The sequence below is a fragment of the Gossypium hirsutum genome, chromosome D09 (genome assembly GCF_007990345.1).
Source record: "Gossypium hirsutum isolate 1008001.06 chromosome D09, Gossypium_hirsutum_v2.1, whole genome shotgun sequence".
NCBI lineage: Eukaryota > Viridiplantae > Streptophyta > Magnoliopsida > Malvales > Malvaceae > Gossypium > Gossypium hirsutum.
The window spans coordinates 1,909,089-1,914,844 of NC_053445.1; positions in this window are offsets into that span (position 1 = coordinate 1,909,089).

Consider the following 5,756-nt stretch of genomic DNA (forward strand, 5'->3'; position numbering starts at 1 on the left):
GGCACTAAGGTCCCGAGACATCTTGGTCTTTTCTCGTTCGAATTCTTGTCTTGCCATTTCTAGCTCAGACGGCATTTCCTCCGAGAAAGGATTCTGGATGGTGTAGTTTGTTGATGAGATTTGCTGACTATTTACCCGTTGCTTCCTCCATATGTCGTAATCTTGGGTAAGGGTATCAACATACAAAGCTAATTCCATGAAATGAATTTCCTTTCAATACTTTGCAGTGTCTCGGACTCTCTTCATATATCCTTCACCCGCGAAAACGAACTCGAATTGTGCTAATCCTCTAGTTGCGGGGAGGAATTGTCGCGAAGAAAATTGCCTTTGGACTAATAGCGGAGCATATCCAACTCCTCCCCATAACCCGAGTAAAGGTACCCAATCTTGGCTTCCACATTTGTATAGCAGAACTGAAGGACGGATCCAGGGTGCTCTCCATGTTATATTCTCGGCGCGAAGATTCTGAAAAACTGATACCCAATGTTGCTCGGTGACTTCCTTCGGCCATTCTTTATTGAGGTAAGCTTCTAGCGGGGAGAATGTTTTAGAAAACATATGGAACGGAGAGCGCTCTACCTTCCAGAAGTGACTCAAAATCCAAACATTGAGCAACTGCGCGCATCCGATAAATCGTCCCTCCCCTTTTCTTCGACAACTACTCAGGGACCTGAAGGTCTCGGCTAGGATGGTCGGGACAGGGTTGATTCCTTGTTTTAACCTTTCGAAGAAATCAATTACTGCAACTTCGAGATGTCCGAGAACTTTTGGGAAAATGACCAAACCGTAAATGGCCAAAGTGAATAGATTTACCCTTTTCAGCATGTTGGGATGGTTCAGAGCCAAATCTCGTAGGGAAGACCATGGAATGCAAATGGTTTCATTCTTCTTCTTTATCTGTTTTTCGGCCCATGCATCAGTCATGTCTGTCAGTCTCACTAACTTTTTCTTGAAGGTCATCGGCTTAGGCTCCTTCACATATATTTTGCCGAATTGTACATTGTCGATGCGGAGTAAAGCAGCATACTCTTCTATGGTTGGAGTCATGTCTTCTTGATTGAAGGTGAAACACTGATAAGCTGGGTCCCAGAACCGAACCATGGCTTGAATCAACTGTTCGTCTACATGGATGGTGATCAGGTGAGCTATATCTCCATACCTCTCAGTGAAAGTGTCTCTAGTGTCTGAATCCCACTGATTCCAAATTCGAACCAAATCCTCAAAGTTATTTTGGCGAACATTTACAGTTATATGTTCAGGCAAATTAGCGACACACCCTTCCACTAGACTATCCCCCTTCTCTCTCTGAATTTTTAGAGACCAGTCCCGAACCACGGCATTCTTCTCGGTTATTTGTGTAATTGACTCCTCCATCAGAAACCCGTTTTTTTGGCAACCAACTTTTAATCAACACCTTCCTAATATGATGCCTATGATGCATGATGAAAATAAAAGTAAAAACAAACAAACTTGGTTAGTAAACACAACAAATATAATTTGAAAAACAAATTAAACTACCCAATCCAATTATTTTGCATAAACAGTGTAAATGAAAGGCAAAAGGCATTTTCCCGTGTACTTATTTTGATGACTATAAGCGGACAGAGGTTCGGCATGGCTCTAATTGGATAGCTCGTATGGTTCATTATATGCGGTTTTGGTTCTAGATAGGTACTCGAATTGCCCGTACTATCATCTGCTAAGATTAACACGGAGCCTCGGTCATAGCCTATCACAGGCTTACGAGATCAATTCGAGGGATTACATTTACTTATGCCTATGCGGAGGGACAAGTTAACTCACGAAAGCATAAGTCATATGTAACCCGAAAGTATTCACTAGCCTGTGCGGAGGAACGAGTTAACTCACGAAGGCGTAGCGTTTACTTTCTCTTAACAGGGACGGAGCCCGGGTATAGAGCTCATGTTATGCAACAAAAATGCACGTGCACGGTGTGTGGGGAGAAACTTGTAAACCTTTACGTTTTATTTAAAGAAACTAAACCAAAATTAAAACCATAAAAATTAAAAACTGAAAAACAACCAAATAAGCAAGTTAGAAGAAATATTTACAGCACGATACAAATACATGAATTTTGAAAACGAGATTTTTCGGATCATGACCAAATATTTACTTTGAACAAGGAAATTTGAAAATTTTGACAAAATGTGTTTAATTCCAGACACGACTCTCAACAAGGCTTTCCCCAGTGGAGTCGCCAGCTGTAGCGACCTAAAAATTGGGCACGGGCGCTAATCGAAATAAATATTGAAAATTTGAAAACAGAATCTCGATCTATTTGAAAAGGGAGTCGCCACCGATCTTTTTTCATAGGTGTGATCGGACACCTAATAAATTCTCTTTTTAGAAGAAAATTTTATTTTTAAATTTTCTAAAAAAGAGGTAATTTTAGGTCTACGTAAGAATCCAGAGAAAATTCGAGTTCGGGAGTCGGTTACGCGCGAGGAAGGTATTAGCACCCTCGCGACGCCCAAAATTGGTATCTTGTTAAACGCGTGTTATCTTAATTTTCAAAAATACAAGTTCAATTTAATATTTAATCGTGATCCGATTGAAACACGAGAATTTTTTTTTCAAAACACGGGAATTTTGGAAACACAATTTCTTTAAAAACGAGAATTTTAGAAACATGAAAATTTTTAAAACACGACAACTTTTGAAGCACGAGAAATTTATTCAAAACACAAAAAATTTAAAACACGAACATTTTTTGAAACAATTTTTATTTTTATTTTTAAACAAGAAAAATTTTTAAAACACGAGAATTTTAGAGACACAAAAATTCTTAAAACACGAAAATTTTTGAGAACACGATAATTTTGAAATACGCGAATTTTTTTGAAAACCTGATTTTTTTTGAAGCGCGAAAATTCGTGAAACATGAGAATTGTTGAAAACACGAAAATTTTTGAAAACACGAAAATTTTTGAAACATGAAAATTTTTTTGAAAACACAAAATTTTTTTTTTGATCATGGGAATTTTTGAAAACGTGAAAATTTTTGAAACACGAAAGTTTTTTTTAAAAAAAGAACACGAAAAATTTTTTTTTGAACACGAGAAAATTTTTTGAAAACATGAAAAATTTTGAAACACCGAAATCTTGAAAACACGAAGATTTTTGAAAACAATTATTATTTTTTTAAAAAACGAAAATTTATGAAACACAAGATTTTAAAAAAAAACACAAAAATTTTCAAAACACTGAAATTTTTGAAAACACGAGGATTTTTAAAACACGCAAAATTTTGGAAACACGAAAATTTTTGAAATACAAAATTATTTTTTTTAAAACGCGGAAATTTCTTTTGAAACACGAAAACTCTTGAAAATGCGAAAAGTTGAAAATTTTGAAATACGAGTGATATTTGAAAATCCGAAGACTTGAAACACGAATTTTTTATTTTTATTATTTTTTTTAAAAACGTACCGTTTTTAACACAAATCGATGATATTCACCCCCAACATGGCGATGAAATCGACGAATTAGTGTCAGAACGATTCAATTTGATATTTAATCGGGATTCTATTAAAACATGAGAAATTTTCTTAATACGGGGATTTTTGAATATTTTTATTTTTAAAAGGGCGTCCCGAATTTAACACGAGCTATCGATATCCACCCAACATAGCGATGAATTCGGTGACTCGATGCTAAACCGATTCGTTGCCTTATTTATTAAAATTATTTAAAATAAAGTAAAATTAAAATTTAATTAAATTGTAAATATAAATACAAAAATATAAAATATATAGAATGCATAAAATGCTAATAATATTAAAATGAAATAACATAAAAATACGAGCATTAAATTAAAAGAGAAATAAATAAAATTACCGAAAAATCTAAAACACGAGCTTCGCCGAACGGGTTGCTAAAATTGAACCCCCTTTTTCTTCCTTTTTTCTTTTTTCTTTTTTCTTTTTTTCTTTTTTCCTTTTTTCTTCTTTTTCTTCCTTTTTTTTCTGCTGGGCTGCCTTGTTGGGCTGGCCTGCGCGAGCCTGCTGGCTGGTGGCCTGTTGGCTGCTTGTTGGGCTGCTGGAATTGGGCCTATTGTTGGCCTGCCCTCTTTTTTTTTTTTGCTGCTTCTTTCCCCTTTTTTGCTTTGTTTTTTCTTTTTTTTTTGTTGGGCTACTTTGGGCTTGGCTAATGGGCTTGCTGGGTCGGGTTGGGTTGCCGGATCGGGTCGGGTTATACCCGGTTCGGGTCGGTTTGACCCGACTGTTAAAATTTTTTTTTCTTCTTTCTTCTTCTCTCTTTCTTTCTTTCTTCTTCTTCTTCCTTCTTCTTCTTCTTCAAAACTGAGCCCCCCACACCGTCGCTTCTTTCACGCCGCCGTTCGAGCTGCCACCGTCGACTCCACCGGACCTTTCTCTTTCCTTTCTTTTCTCTCCCCTTTTTTCTTATTTTTGAAGCTTTTTTTCTCTTTGAAACTTTTTTTTGGAGATTCATGGGGTGGGGGTCCTTATTTTTGGAGTTTAAACTCCTTTTTATAGTTGGTTTTGCTTCTTTTTTGCAGGTAGCAAGTGGGGAAGGAGCAGCCACCCATGTTTGTGGCCTGAAAATCAGGGAAGTGGGTGCCCCAAATCACGTAACCTGTCTGAAGGACCAAATCACAAATGCAGCAAAACTTCTGGGGCTAAATGTAATTTTTAAAAAATTTAGGATTAAAATGAAATTTAATGAAAGTTTAGGGGTCTAAATGAAATTTAAAGAAAGTTTAAGGGTCAAAATGAAATTTAGGAAAAGTTTAGGGGTCAAAATGCAATTTTTATTTTTTAATTTTTTTTTTGAAATTTTGAAAATTAAACACAAATTCTAGTCGGACAAAAATTTAGTGCTTACACTTTTACTACTACAATCATGGGCTCGGTACTGTTTTCCATTTTTATGTCGAGTATACATTTCCACTCGCAACAAGGTGGAACCATACCCCGAGTCACGTGGGGTTACCTACCGAGTTTGAAGATATACTGCTTCTATTGGACCAACGATCGGAAGCGGATGTATGTATTTATTTAATTTTGAACTATATAAAAATAAAGTAGTCGATTTCATATTTAGTATTCGGTAGTATATAAATAACTAATGTTTTGATCACGTTCATATAGTTTGAATGGGCACCATACGAGGACCCGACAATTCGGGCAGTAATTCCTGATGATTTCTTTGTAAATAAATCCCAACGCTTGGCACATTAAGGTCCCATTGGTAGTATACGCTATCGTCGAGATGCACAAGGCAAATAGAGTGTTGCGGCAGTTCAGATTCTAGCAATCGATTCCCGTGGCACCTCAGCAATTTATTGATTTTCATCGTATCAACTTACGATGTCCGGATACGAATTGGTCTATATTCCACTCGCAATACATCAACATGTGGAATAATCAGTATGATTTTTTACCTACTCGCGACGTAATTCTCGTTCCAGAGTTAGCATGCGATCCGGATTACATGTCATGGTTTAAGATCCATGGCAAGCCATATTTGTTAGAGGAAGAGGCAAGGTGTCGGCGTCCCCATATGAGTAGGCCACGACGGGCCTCTTTAAATCCAATGGGTGGCGAGGCGGGCCCATCATCAGCGCTCGCGCAAGAACCAGCCCAAGATTTGGCCTCGACGGTCTCAGCACTGCCACCCTCACCGTACCCCATTCATTATGTATCGCCTTATTCTAGTCCGTGTCTTAACTCTTTTATTTTAGCACAAGCACAAAATATTGTACCACATTTTTC